At 39.4% G+C, this 15,873-nt stretch overlaps 1 protein-coding gene across 5 annotated transcripts in view; it reads right to left on the bottom strand.

Moving 5' to 3' along the window:
- rhbdf1a (rhomboid 5 homolog 1a) overlaps positions 1-15,107 on the bottom strand; it is a 53,575-nt gene extending 38,468 nt beyond the window's left edge. Inside the window, exon 1 of one of the 5 annotated variants that reach the window (XM_081379999.1) lies at positions 14,690-15,107. The gene's annotated coding sequence lies outside the window, so the exon portion shown is untranslated. Of the gene's footprint in view, positions 1-4,219; positions 4,420-14,689 lie in introns of those variants that run through there. The other 4 variants (XM_081379996.1, XM_081379998.1, XM_081380000.1 and 1 more) reach the window with 4 other exon arrangements.
- Positions 15,108-15,873: the final 766 nt, after the last annotated feature.

Consider the following 15,873-nt stretch of genomic DNA (forward strand, 5'->3'; position numbering starts at 1 on the left):
TTTACTATAACGGTGGTGTATTTGGCTACAGAGGTCTGAAGTTTGTATGAATATGAGCTCCACGCTGAGTTCATGTGATGCCTACAGCTGTCAGCTCAATGTGTCAGAAGAGAATAAAATAGAGCAGGAGGCCTGGGGGTGAACTATCCCTTTAAACTGACTGATTACGAACGCATGATATGGTCAGTTCTTTGAGTTAAGAGTTTACCCCTCTATAAATAAAACAAAATATGTATTTTTTTAACAAGCATATATTACAGGGATCACTACAGTGACTGTTTGTCATACAGGGCAATACGAGTCACTCTTTATAATTTCCATATAGCCAATACTAACTAGAGTGGACATGCAGAGAAGGAAAAGCTTTTATTTAAATAACCATAACTGAAAAACATGTGTTTTGCATTCACAAGCTGGTGAGAGCAAACACAGCAGTGCATGTTTACTTTCACACAGGGTCATAACCTGCAGGATTCAAATTTCCTTGATCTGTTACGATAAAAGAGCTTGATGTGCGATGAAAACATACTATAACTGTCAGAACTAAAAATTATTGAAACTAAGGGTACTACATTTACATGGCAACAATGTACTAAAAACGCGAACGTTTTTCCTTTGCGTTTTTCACGTACAGACGACAACGTTGTCAAAATGATCCCCGTTCACACGGATCCGCGAACACGATTCAAAACGCTGTATTACTCATGCCAGGCCAGTAGTTGGCGATGTCACGTGCCTATAGACTGAACACGTAATACGTCACCGTTTTCACATGTTCACGTTTTAGTTGTTGACATGGAGACAATACTGGTATCGTTTTCAAAATCGTGCACTTTGAAACCCATTTGAAAAGTTCGCGCTTTCAGATCCCCAAAACGCCACTGTCATGAAGGGCCAAAACCAACCATTTAAAAACGTTGTTGTGTAAAGGCTCCTAATGCAGTTAGATGCTAGTCTTTCTTTCGTAACATCGCAAAGCGTCGGTTGTCGTCCACTATGGCACACTATACAAGATTAAACGATCCATTCTTGCGTCCCAACGCCCTTTGTCATTTACGTATCACCACGACACCCTACATCATGCCAAAATCGAGCTGATATCGTTTAGTCTGAACCTGGCATAAGCTGCAAAAAATACTCATTATGAATTTCTACAATTTGAGACATTTTTGACATTATTTTACTTCCATAGTCATTGATGCCTCCCAGGTGATGAAAAACCTATTTATGCCATTATTATGACCGCCGCTAGCGTAGCTAGCGAAAGCGGTCATATAGGGATTGTCAAAGTTTTTTAGTTTTTTTTTTTCCGTCACCTACTGAATTTTTCGTCAACGATACCAGGGACACCGAAGCACCGGGGAACATGAAATTTGGTGGGCATGTAGCCCCACTAGACTTTTACGGAAAAATTTTGTTTGGTCCCCGGGGGCCACTCCCCCCCGAGCTGGGCCCCCCCAAACCCCAAAAATGCAGTTTTCCTACATAACTACCTGAACCGTGGCACCGAGGATGAAGAAATTTTTATGGTATGTTGGTCTTAAGGGCCCACATCAACCTAGCCCATAATCACTCATTTGTGATTTGCGCCCCTCCCATAAAAAATTAAAATGCAATATTATTCTACTTTAATCGCCCCTATCTTCAGTTGAGATGTTCAGAACTGCACCATATTTCATGTGTATGATTAACTTGACATCTTCTGGGGGTATGCTAAGTTTCGTAGAATTTCATCCATGGGGGGGTATAAAATAAATTCATTTATGTGCACATTTAGTGACTGTACACTCATCGGCCTGTAGATGGTGCTGTTGAGCGAAGGGTTGCTGGTTTAGGATGATACTGTCACACACACACATGCAGGAATACAAACAAACGCAAGCATGCACACACACTGACATCCACACGCACAGACACACACCCATACACACACATACAAATCCACATTCACAGACACACACACACACACACACAAACACACACATGTACGCAGGCACACATACACGCAATGACACACACACACACACACACAGACACACACATACACAAACACACACACATACACACAGACATGCACATACTACTACTTTTTTTAGGTATATACATAAACACGCAATACAGCCAAATTGCTCCACGTCATATATTTTTGTGGAAAGCCAGTGCAGGCCTGAGCGGCGGTCATATTTTGTACCGCCCTGCTGTTTATAAAAGAGTGATGATTATTATTTTAGAAATAATAACTGAAATATTTTATAAATAATAACGGAATATTTCATAATAACTGAAAATAATGAGTGGGCTGCTCCAAAATCACACCATTGGTTGAGTTGGTCAGGATACACAAAACACCATAGTGTGTACGGGAGGTTGTTCATACGGGCATTCAACATATGGATGGTTTATAGCTGTCTCTGCATATTACGCTGGGACAGAAGAAAGTGCTGATGAAAGTTACACACTTCACCTTTAAATGCACACAAACACACTGAACAAGTCAGTGAATCAAGGCAGAATGTCTCTGCAACCCTATGTATGTGAAGGCAACTCCCACTACAGATGTCAAAAGGATCAATGTTGTCAACTTTTCAGTTTGTGCCAGGATTTTGACAAGACATTTGACCTCTTTTCATTCAATCTCTCTGACTGTGCTGAGTTTCCTCTCAGGAGAGCAGCATTACAAACAGCGAAACAGCCCATATTTCAAGCAGCTCCCTCACAGAGAGGCTTCAAGCCGCATCCTCAACCTGCTAAACAAGTGACTGATTGTCTGCTGGAGGTCAAACATTTTCCTGTTAAGTGAGCTAAGAGTGGACTCTCAGTCACAGCGTGCCCAAAAACATGTGATCCCCATCTAAATAGTTTCCAGCATGATATCAGCCTGAATCAGGGCCACAGAAGCTCTTATTGTGCTCTCAGTATGAGCCTGATGAGCATCAAGCGGAACAGAAGGTCAGCAGACGGGCCCTTCTTCGCAAGGAAAAAACATCCAGGGAACCAAGTTCACACAAAAAAAAATTGCATTTGTCGTCATCTACACATCCTGCACAATTTCTGCACTCTAAGAAAAGTTGTAAAAATACGGTCCAATGTACCGTTTAATATGAAGGAATTTTCTGTATTGTTCTGTATTTCTGTAGGTGTTTTTTCACTACGCATTGCATTGTGTTTGAGCTGAAGGAAATGTATGTAAAAGTAACGGAAAAGGTATTGGTAGAAAAGGTCATCCACTTTTTCCTTACGGTTTGAGGTATTTATAATGCAAAAAAATACTGAATACACCTAATAAAAATAGAAACTACCATATATATATATATATATATATAGCCTACATATACATATACATATAAATACGAAAGAAGATTCTGGACTGTATTAGCCTCTGAACTTCCAGTCTCTTCAGAACTCTCTGACAGAGTTTATCTTATCTGCATGCAAAACAGCAACAAACCCAACAATAGTCCTCAAAGGACAGCAAAGATTCCATCACATCACATCCGCCTCGAGTGAGGCGAGGGTCAGAGGTCAGAGTTCTGCTTATTTGAGGAGCCAGGGAAGGAAGTGCAGAGCAGAAGAGCTGATGAGACTCAAATGGAAGAAGGAAACGCACTCATGTCTGGGACTCTTCTCTGCTTCCGTCAGCCACATTTACGGAAAAAACACAAGTTGGTTTTGATATGCCAATGATAAGCCACTGAGTAATAAACTAAGCAGAACCTCACCCATCTATACATAGCACACAAAATAAATCTTGTTATCATGCATTCATGCAGAGTGTCATGTTTGGCAGAAATTGGCACTTTTGACAAATTGGGAAAAACACCTTCACATCACTTCCTGCCATCATCACAGCATTTTCTAGGCTCATCATTAAAAAAAAATCCCCAGCTCTTGTCATGAAACCATTGTTCCTCCTTATTGAAAGAACTATTAAAACGAAAAAGTTAATCATTTAGTTAAACATTTATTGTAATTAAAATAAAGCCGAACTAAATAAAATATACATATAGATCTGCAACAAGTTACTAACTGAAAATAAATAAAAGCTAAAAACTGAAGTTAAACTAAAACTGAAATAAAAAATAAACCTAATTAGTAATAAAAAAGAGACAAAAGCACTTTTTAACAATTAAGCTAAAATTAAAATGCTAAGCTAATTCAAAAGCTAATTCAAAATATGAATTAAAGCTATAATAGTGTGTAAATGATACTAAAATAGTACCGTTACAAAAAAGACGTCCTCTGGATGTCTGGTTGAACAGGATGCCGCCGGGTTTAAACGGCACTGAGATCACTATATCTTGAATACTCTTCAAAAGAGGGTGTTAGCCAAGTTGTCGAAGCAACTTAGTAAAAAAACCACGAAAGGGAAGTGCAAGGGCTGGGTATGACTTTATCCTCACGCCTTCACATGACTTCTGTGCAGCAGCGCTCAACTGAGCATCAAATACCACATCTGCCCAGTCCCTCACAAACTACAAAAATGTTGTGCATGTCTCTATATGAACTACTGTCGGGAATCATTTGTAACTGGAGCTCCTGGAATTTTTTTAATGCTCGATCATATTAATTGACATGTTGCTTGAACATCTGGTCTTTCTGGAATTCCTTCCCCCACTGATGGCAGAGATCATGGGAAAGGAAATGATCTTATCACACAAAGCCCATCCCTTTCATGTGCACGTTGCAAATGCAAACACTGATAAGTGTATATGACTCCTGCGCAGGTGAAGCTTATTATCATGAAAATGAAACGCTGGGAAGCAGACAGCAGAGCTTGAAGGTGCAGATCTGGTTCTTGTGGTTTAGGCGAGCGGTCTAACCCGGGGCACAAGAGTGTGGGCTGATGACACAGTTTCACTGTTCTGCCACAATGTCAGTTGAAAGGAATCTTTCTCAACCTACATGTCGTTACAAACCTGTATGACTTACTTTCTTCAGAATACAAAAGGAGAATTTTTGAATATTGTCAAGGGCACTCTTATTGTTAATGTGAAAGAGAATTGGGTGTACCAAGCTCCAAAATGAAAAAAAAAAGCTAAATAAAAGTATCATAAAAGTGGTCATATATATATGGGCCTAAAACTAACTTTTTGTTTCAACTGCCAATGGCCGGTGACTGACTTAAAGAAACTTTACTAGCCATAAATATGTTTTACCAGCCGTGAAACATATATTAATCCTCATTAAAGATCAAAAAAAATTCGGTCAAGAGCAATGAGTGACTGTTCTTTGTCTTTTGTTGTTTGATTAACATTAAAAACACAGTCAGCAGCAGGAAAATTAGCCTAGGCTGTGTTCACTTTAAGAGCTCCACAGATCCAATATAGGCCTACTGTTACACGTGTTTTATTTCTCATCTGTTTACGCTCAGTTAAGACAAAAATTACTGTTCACAAGGATATGTCTTTTCAAGGTCAAGAAGACATGAAAGAGAGCTCAGGCTTTTTGGGCGCGTGCTTTATGTTTTTAAACTTCCCACACAAGCTTGAGTAACGAGACTTCCCTTTCATGTCTTCTTGAGCTTGAACATGTAAATTAGCAACGCTTAAACTTTCGTGATGATGCAGCGCTGGCCCATCAACTGTCCGGAGCGCTGGTTTCTTTACGTTACCAAGCAACAATTTGCAAAAGGGCATACATAAAGGAAGTGTTTTTACGTTTAAAAACAGCTAGAGGAACCAAACAGGATTGGAGAACCATATTAAAAACGAGATGCTCATGGCATGAAATGAAAAAAAAAGTATACACTCACACCGCAACACCGCAAATAATTTTCCTCTCAAATGCGACTGAAAGGCTTGCACTGAGAGCTCTACTTAAGCGAGTTCAATAGAACAAATACTACAGGAGCCACACAGCTCCCATTAAGCCACTCATCTCTATTATAGTCATAGAGTTTTGCAAGCTTGGCAATGTTGTACATTTTCAGTCACCCACATTAAAGAGGTCTAAGCAAGCGGTCATTCACACGTCAGAATCATTTCTGCTGCTTTTGGGAGCGCTCACGGTGGAGAGCTGGGAGTGACCTTGAGCGGTGTTGACAACACGCAATTAAGGTGGAGGGGAAAAGACGCGGTTGGGTTGGGAGAGAGAGAACGAAGAAGAAAACAGCAGCAGGCCCCTGCAGCTCATACAAACAGGGAAAAACAGCAATTCCAAGCAGGCAGGCTTAGTTTCCTTCCTTCAGACCCCGCACACACCAGAGCAGGAGCATGTGTGACACATACTAGCTTACCATGGCTGTGGACAGACAAGACAAGAACAGAGGGAAAGTGCTCTCGTCAGCGCTCCACATGGGAGTGAGCGTGCCGTGATGAGTCTGCAGTTGTGCGCGCCACGCTTGTGCAAGAGTGTGAGCGAAAATCTGGGCTGCATCCCAGAGCAGCAATCTAACAGCTTCTATTACTGCTTTGTTTTTATCGCGATGCTCTCCGTCAACATGGCAAGCGCTCGTTTGTTCTCTTTTTCCTGTTTTTGTTTCCCAAAAGAAGAGGCCTCATGTGGCGCATGCTTCATTTCTGCCTTTCCAAAGTGCTTGATCCACCTCCTGCATATTTGAAAGAGTTTACATCATTTGGCGGGCGCATAGCAGTGCCAAGATATGACTAATGGAAGGGAGACTTGGCTGGATGGCATCCACATAGTTTCAAGCAAGGTATGCTGAACGCCCCAAACAACACATCTGGTGACATAATGTTCAACAGAACACAGTTTCTCAGGCAAAATCAATGGAATTTTTTTAAAGCCCTTCTCTGATAACATACCATGGAAGGTTGTGCAATGTGTTCACACTGACCTTACAGGAATCTTCTTGTCAGTTATTATTAGTCATCTTGCATCCACCTACTCCCAAAAGGCCATTGAAGGCCAAGTCACACAGCGGCACAAAACACGCCCTCGGTTTTTGGTTTGAAGTCTAGACTAGTTTGATTCTGTCCAGACTGCACATGACTTCAAGTAGACAAACAGGGTCGACAGCCTCCTCCGACTCATGCCACACTGTATGCTAAAGATAGAGACGGGCGAGCTGGCCGACCTATTTAAAAGCGGCCCTTCATCCTCACTGCAATAATATTAGCACACAGGCATAACTACAGACGGGACAAAACAACAGCCCAAGACCCAATATAAACTACTGCCTACTGGATTGTGCAGTCAATAGTAAATATTCACTGTATTTTAATGTCTAAAATAGATATTCTTACATTCCACAGGAAGAAGAATTACATCCCCTAAATTCGTACGCAGATAGTAATAGAAGCAGGATGGGTTGGCTGGTGGTGGGGAGGGAATAGGGAGCTTCTCAGAAAAAGTTACCTGCTTAGGGCACAATACGAATTAAAAGAGAGGCGACAACAGAACTTAAGATGTGTCCTTGTGGGAAGTTTACATATTCAGAAATCAAATACAGCATGTGCATTAGGGTTAGCGACTAACTTGCTGTACACTTTTTATCACTAATGCAACATTATGAGGATAAATGGATGGTTGTGAATTATACTGTGTTAAAAGTGTTTGGTCATAAGTTTGTCTCCTCATTAACCAGCTAAATGAGCATTGTAAGACTTATTGCTATTTTTCCATCATCATTTACAATGACAAATTATTGCTTGTTACTATTTGCATGTTAACAATTTGCTTCTGCCAAGGTTCTTTAACTAACACACCCCTAACTTGCGAAATCTGGGCTTAAAATTGGCATGAAATGAAAAGTCAACCTATCTATTATTTTGTAAATCGATCTTCTTGAGAAATGCTTCATCCATGTATTTGTTTACTTTCGGTAACACTTAAGTTTAGAGTCCAATTCTCACTATTAACTAGTTGCTTATTATCATGCATATTACTAATCTGGCTGTTTATTAGTACTTATAAAGCATATATTAATGTCTTATTCTGCATGACAATATTCTACATCCCCAACTTAACAACTAGCCTACCTTACTAACTATTAATAAGCAGTAATTATTAATAGTATATTGAGGCAAAAGTCAATAGTTAGTTAATATCAATAACTGGACATAACTTGCTCTTGCGGTGAAAACGACAGACTTCTCTCTGGTGACGAATGCTGGATTTCTTCAATCATTTGGTCCGCTTAAACCTTGACCTACCACAATAAACTTTAAGCACACATTAGTTTTCGAGTGCAATGTCCAAATCCAATCAACAACCGATGGATAGAACCAAGTCCCCAACCTATATTTTTTCTTTTTCGTTAATCCGTTTCACTCGGATGTACATCACATTGTAAATGACAGTGTTAACCACCACTGTGGCTTAAATGGGCTGACTTGATACTATAACTTTTTGTCAATTTAAAATGCGTATTCAACTTTGTATTTAAATTTGGCTTTGACAGCAAGCCCACAAGTCAACCGACCCACCAGGAAGCTCCCTAATGTCACTCCACATCTGCCTGATGTTCTCCATAGGCCTCTATAGTGAAGAGATTATGAGTGCAAGACTTCATATGAAAAAATCTAACCTGAAATATCTAACACAGAAACACTCAATGCAAAATGTATGATAGGTACCCTGAGATGCATGTTTTTCCATGCTGGTCTAACTGGTGGACCAGCATAATCATGCTGTTCTCAAGCTAAACTGATCTGGTGTAACTCCTCCGCAACCAGCATGATCCCATGCAAATTTATACCTTATAGTGGTGACCAGGAATGCTGGATTTTTCAGCAAGGTAGAAAAGCCAATATTCTTAAATAACAGACCGAAGCAGCTGTTTGTGTGTGCTTTTTGTAAATGATCTCCCGACCTATATCAGCTTTTCACACAATTATTTGAATCTCAATAGAGGGTAAAACATAACTCAATGCAATACGCTATACTGATTTACTGATCAAAGCCCTTCCTGTGGAAACACCCACAACATTACCAAAGCCCTCCAAAATAGCATGCTCATGTCATACACTTACACATAATTTCAAACCAGCAGCACTGTTTCTGGACTTAATAAACCCTAACCGTCTCATTCAGAAACCCCTTTGCTCATTAAAGTCATGTTGATTAGTCTGAGAACCCAAAGTCACTCAATTATGCCAGTAACATGTGCACAGGACAGGACTGACAGCAGAGGTAAAGGCATCTGAATCTCAGTGATCTAAAGAGCTACAACAGCCCTGAAGAACTGCATCATAGTTACAGAGAAATGTTTAAGAGCATGTCACAATCTGTCAGATCTAACCAAATCAAACGACACCTGAAACAGGAAAGACACACAGAAGTTACATTTTAAGAGAACATGATTTATGCTCCAAAACAGACTCAAAGAATATTTCAAAGACCACAATCTTTTTTCACCCAGCAAACACATCTAGAGCATTCTTGCTTTTAAAAGTGCAAAACGAATAAAATGTGTGGAAATATACAATATAAGTGTGAAAAACAGCTGCGCATTGTGCCTAACAGTTTAGCAATACCGCAAAGCCTTACCTTACTATTTATGCACGTTACAATTCTCCAAGCGGTTTATGATTGTTTACTCAAATCATGACTATAATTATATGTCAACCTTTAGTGCTGTCACATTTTTAATACATACAAGCAGGTATTTTTAGATAACGTTAATATTAGTAGTTAGTGCATGATTAAATGTAAGAAAACGCTCCCAGAGAAAATGCCGAGTTCATTGAGGCCAAGTTAATCAAGTCAGTGAAATCAGCAACTAAAATGAAACCACATGAGATCATGTTCCTGTTAATACATCCTCTGGCACAGTTGCAATTTTGATTAAAAAAGATACATTAATTTATTCCAGAACCCAAACAGGGACTGCATGTTTCTAAAAGTGCATATGAACATCCAAGAAGTTAATTTACATTTTTAAAATATGTGCGAATGAACAAAGTGGTGTGTTGAAAGTTCACTTTCAAAGAGGGAGGTGTGCTGCTGGGACGTCCCCAACAGCTCTGACACAATTTGAATGCTGCTTCTTTGAAAATATGAAACTTGAAGCAAAGAGCTGTGGGGAAAAGGCAGACTCGTTTTAGCAACTTTAAGTGACAATAGTATTTTCTTTCAAAAGTTGTCAAACAAGTCAGTGAACATGTCTTTCTGAAAGCGATACTGTTACTTAGAGTTTTCTTTTCAACATAATGTGTCTATTTGACACATAACAGGAAGAACTTAGTTATACTTCAAGTAGTGCTGCATCTGATACAATATCAGCACAGTCTATTAATAGCTTCAATCCTCGCTTATTGCTGTTTTGCAACCCCTGTTACAATAAACCACAAGACCACCAATGTGCCTGCGGTGACAAAGGATGGTAATGTCATTTCACAACACATCCTAAATCTACATGGTGCTAGTATTCAGACCTCAGATGAGCTCTTTCTGATTCACAAGGAACTGGTTAAAAAAAAAGTAGGCTACTTTGAGAAGAATTTCACATAGCTTTTTCTTGTCCATAGCTAAAAAGAACACATGGTCATCTCACAAAAAGAAATAAAGAGTCACACCTTTGACCTTTTACGTTCTAGTCGCAAAACATCAGTTAATGGAAACGCTGTTATTTCACAATAGTTATTTTGTCGACATTTAGAAAATATCGCAAAAGTTTTGCGCGAATCTGTAATGGAAACGTAGCTCTGGTGACATTATCACTCTAGCTTTCTCCGTTTTCTTTTTTTTGTGTTTTGTTCAGAATACATGTAATGTACATGTAAACAAACATGTGAATTGGATTGCAAGGTTTAAGGTTCATTCATATCAAAACTTTCAGTATCTGAAATCGGATTGGATTCATTTGGATTGACATGTAAACATACCTATTGAAAATCAACGACTTAAAGTAACAACATGTAACTTTTCAACCTTCATAATATATTTCCAAGACCCTTGTGATAGTACATCGACTTACAATAGGTTGAATGAGACGTCTGCCAGAGCCTGACGGGGTCTGTATCGCTTTTACTGGCACTATGTAACTTCGGGGTGCGGGTAGTAACCAGCGCTCAAAAAGAACTACAAAATTCGACTGCTTTACGGCATACGTCACTTTGCCCACCACTTCCTCAAATGTGGCCAACCAGCGCGTTTGTTTTCGTATGTCTGTTTTCGTCATGGCTGAAGCAGCAGCGAAACGTAAGAAGTCCAAGGTTTTGTCGGAGTAGAGTCGGAAGAGGAAAAGGGAGAGTGATAAACTGAAAGGCAGGACGAGGATCAATATTGGTCGAGCGTTTGCTCGCTGGCGTTAGCTAATGGAGGAGGAGAGTTACCAGACCGATGCTGACATGGCCGTCATGCTGTTGAACTAGTAAGTAACTGTTAATTGCATACTATCTTTAGTTTTTCTAATCTGTTGTCTGCCTGGCTACGTTACGGAAACTATCTGGTCCTCCATTTATTTATCTTCATGAATCAGCTAGTAGATGAGCGAATTATCAATCTGGTAGCTAGTAAACACTAACATGGTAGTTTTAGATGGTTAGGATGCTTTCGCTATCATTCTCGTTCAGATTTGAGCATTGCAATCTACATGCAAATCACAAATGTTTGAGTTAAAATGTTTTGTCTACTAAACATGTATAAATTATGAAAGGGGGAAGATTAATAATATTATCATTGCCCATATGAAAAAAACCTGCATGCTTCATATACAGTAACCGTAAATCATTTTACGACAGCGGTAATGGACAATTCCGCTTCCAACCTGTAGGGCGACCGCAGAGGAAAAGTTCCATGTTGTTGCTTTAAGGTGGCTTTATCGCTGCAAACTGGTGTTGGCGTGAAACCCTCTGCTCCCTACCATTGTTTGACAAATCGCTGGTGGAACCGATGTTGTTATATCCGGCCCTGTGAGGCAATTAATACAAACAGAGTGCAATTTGGCACTTTAATAAACAGTTTCACTGCCAGAAATGCCTTTTAAATTGGGAAGATTGAAAGAAAACAAAACCACATGTAATGAAAGCGATCCACTCTTGGCTAGACAGACCGACAGTCAGACGGACACACACTGCCGCGTGACTCATCCTCATATGATCACTCTTCTCCATTACTTACAGCCACCTTCGGCATCAACCTACTCCAGCACTATCCTCCCCTTGTCCTTCCTCTACTGTGTCGACCTAGAGCCCAGTTGGAGCGCACCTGCGACACATAATGACGACAGTCGATCGAAGCCCTGCTTAATCGGGCTTGTTACATCACCATGAATGATGATCCCCTGAATGAGATAATGTTTCGAAAGCATTGCGAGCACAAGCTGGAGTGGGATGTGGCGACGGGCCAGGGACACCTCGCGCGGCACAAACTTCAGAATAGACGCTCTAGCTCTCCCAATAAAATAACTATCTCTTGTGTATATGCATGCAAAACATCAGCGATAATGTTTCACAGGGATACTGAATTAGATGCAGGCCAGTAAATGGCTTTTTAAAACACATAAGCATGGCCTGAAGCGGCACACACCCCCTAAAAGGCTAACATGCAGGTTGTGTTTCGAAACCTGAAAAAAGTGCTGTCGTCGCAGGAAGTATGGCATATGGATGCATCTCAATTTGTACCACAATCATTAAATATTCAGTTAGTTGTGCTCCCCTGGAACTGGTTTTTAGATCATTAGATATGACATTATGGTGTTTTGGAAGCCTGTCTGAAGCGAACACACTACCTGTGAATGAGTAGGTTGCTTTGTAATATACATTTTTCCATGTCTACAGTCATTGCATATTTGTTAAGATAAATTAGTATACTGATGTGCAATCTTTGTTTATGTTGTCTCGTTCTTTTTATTATGGAAGGCTATTTAAAAATTATGGCATTCTGTTTGTGCCAAAAACGTGTCCTCTGCTTTGCACAGTACATTTGTCTGTTTAGTGCTATTACTGTTTCTATTTGTGTCCTTCTCCCTGTTGTGCGTTCAGCTCAGTTTTATGCAGTGTTGGGGAAAGTTACTTTTAAAAGTAATGTGTTACAATATTGCGTTACTCCCAAAAAAAGTAACTAATTGCATTACTTTGTTACTTTTTATGCAAAGTAAGTTTTATTTTTGGCAAATGTAAAGGCCGTTTCACCCCATAAGTGAAATGAATAAGCCTCAGGCTGAAAGAAATGCAAATTCACTCCTGTAAAGTAGAGGGAGCAGCTCAAACAAACCTTTCAGCTGTGCTGCCATTCTGGATAACAGAAGAATAGGACGCAGGAGAAGAAAGTTAAACACTTACTTCAGCAATACATTTAAAAATAAAATAAAAAATAAACACATTCGTATGTTTGAATTGGATCATTGAAGGTCAGCAGCAAAGACATTGGATAATAAAGTGAGATTAAATACATAAAGTATATTTGTGTTATTTAACATTTAATTATTGCAGGTTTGCGTCATATTCTGAGTTTGCATTTCACAGTTTTTTTTTATTATTATTTTTATTTTGAGGAGTATTGAATCTGTTTTTGTGCAAGTGAGATGACATTACTTTACTAGTTACTTGAAAAAAAGTAATCTGATTATGTAACTTGCTTTGCTTGTAATGCACCATCCCCAACACTGGTTTAATGCCATAATATAAGTTGCTGCTCTCAGAGAACGTTCTGCAACACATTTTACAGATATAGGACAGGTAAACAAATAGAACACTGAGATTTTTTTTTTTTTTTTTTTTTCAAAGAGTTGTCTACTTTCTACAACTCTGAATATTATGACAAAGCACGAAGATGAACCATAGGGACTACAGATTCATTCAAGTTTATAGAGACAAATGCATCTACAAGTTTTTAGAAAACTCATTATTGGGAAAAAAAATTCTAAACATTTTTATTTGTTTACCTGTATATCTGTAAAATACGGGTACTATACGGTATACCAAAATATGTTGCAGAGCGTTCACTGACAACAGTAATTTATAACTGGGAGGATGATACAAGCAGACGACACAAACCGAATACTATTAATAAATATGCATAAGTTAATCCATTAAATACTAATTAATTAACATTTCATTTGTGATTTATAAAAACATTTTGCGCGCTCAAAGCCATGAGACTGCGGCTTTACCAGAACCCCACATGCAAAGAGCAACGCACAATCGGTGGCCTTTGGTTTTGAACAGACTGAATGCATAAAGTACAGGTAACAATCAATGAGCTTACAAAAAAATAAAATAAATAAAAAATCACTATTGAGGCGGGGCATCAATAACATTCGAACTGACGTCACTGCCAGTGCAGGAAATATGTGAAACGATATTACTAAAGTAGCGTATGGAAAACACACTAACACTGGCTATTCGTATCAGAGAGATTGTCCCTCTGACAACCAATGCAGCGTTTAACAGACATAGGCAATAAGAGCTGCAAATCACCGTGAGGTTTGTACTATCACTGGATACGGGGATGAAGCATAGCTATCAAGTGGTCTGGACTATATAGGATGAAGTCGTAAACACACGCGCCTCCACGACATGCAAACGTCTCGTGATTAAAAAACACTCCGCTAACATCAAATTCAAGTTAGGGTATTTGAGAATTACACATCCTGAAAATCATTTAGAATTGAAATACACCAAACATATTAAAACGATATGGTAAGAAACCATATTCTTTAAAACTGTACGATGCAGTTCGACACATAAATGCATCGATTTGATCTCAAGACGCACCGGTATGTTCATTGGCGTATATTAACCTACACAGCAAATAAATCGTTACGAAAGAAACGATCACCTACCCTTATTCAATCCACAAGCACTTCGAAACGGGGTGAAATATAAACAGTTGAAATCTCCAGATCCCTGTGAAATATCGAGGGTGTATAGGCTATGTTTATTTCATTGTGTCCAACGTTAAAAAGCTGCGCAAACGATAAACAGCTGCAGATGTCAAAGTCTCTCAGTCTTGAGGCTCTCGGTGATAAAAATCCAATGTTAAGACATTGTAGAGCCGTTCATGTGATTGTTCCCACGCAGCAGCGAGTACATTCCCACGCACGCACGACACACAGTGAGAAGCGGTAAGTTTAGTTTTGGTCTGCCGGTAATTCAGTTTCATAAACTGGGAGCCCCGCCCGTGTCGACCAAGAGTCGGTCAAGTGCGTGGCCGATTGGTGCGCGTACACACACACGGGGAGGCGCAGAGACTCGTACTGTATGTGTATGTGTGTGAACAGCCATGACTAAGCAGAGAAGTCTGTTAAATACAGGACACGAGTTTATGAATTCCTCTCAGCTGTTATTACAGTCGTGTGATATTGTTGGGGAGTAGTTGTTTAAGTTGCTGTATAGGTTTAAACATGAACTGACTGCGGTTTGTGACAGAAACTCATTTAGGTAAAGGGGTGTGGATGAGCACATGATCAGACGTTCAGACCTCATGACACACTTGAGAAATTACCGTGACGGACCTCTTTCTTTCGTCTAATAGAAGAATAGGCTATATTTATTTAAATAAAATATTTCTCATACTATTTCAGTTACTGTTAACAGTAGGCATGTATAGACAAATGGCCATAGTATGCACAATTTGTACATTGATTTTTTTTTTTTTTTCATGTGGTAACATTGAAATGGACTGTTCTTAGTAAAAAAAAAAAAATTCCATCTGTTATGTGCTGGTTAATTTGCTCGACCGGCATTCAAAGAGTGCTAATACACAGTCCAACCGCACTGGGTCTTTTCACTTTCTGTATCACTCTCCACCTCTCTGTGTTTGTTCCAGACTGACTGTCAGTCTGTGAGTTAATAGTTGGATTTTTGTGTGTGTGTGTGTGTGTGTGTGTGTGTGTGTGTGTGTGAATTTTTCACCAAGTTTGTTGAAACCTTTGAGATTATCTTTTGAACTCATTCAATTCCGTAATGCACCGCAATAAGGAGTGTATAAACCCATGTACATTCAGCAAACAAATATTTCATCTCA

This window comes from Scardinius erythrophthalmus, assembly GCF_964197995.2.
Source record: "Scardinius erythrophthalmus genome assembly, chromosome: 1".
NCBI lineage: Eukaryota > Metazoa > Chordata > Actinopteri > Cypriniformes > Leuciscidae > Scardinius > Scardinius erythrophthalmus.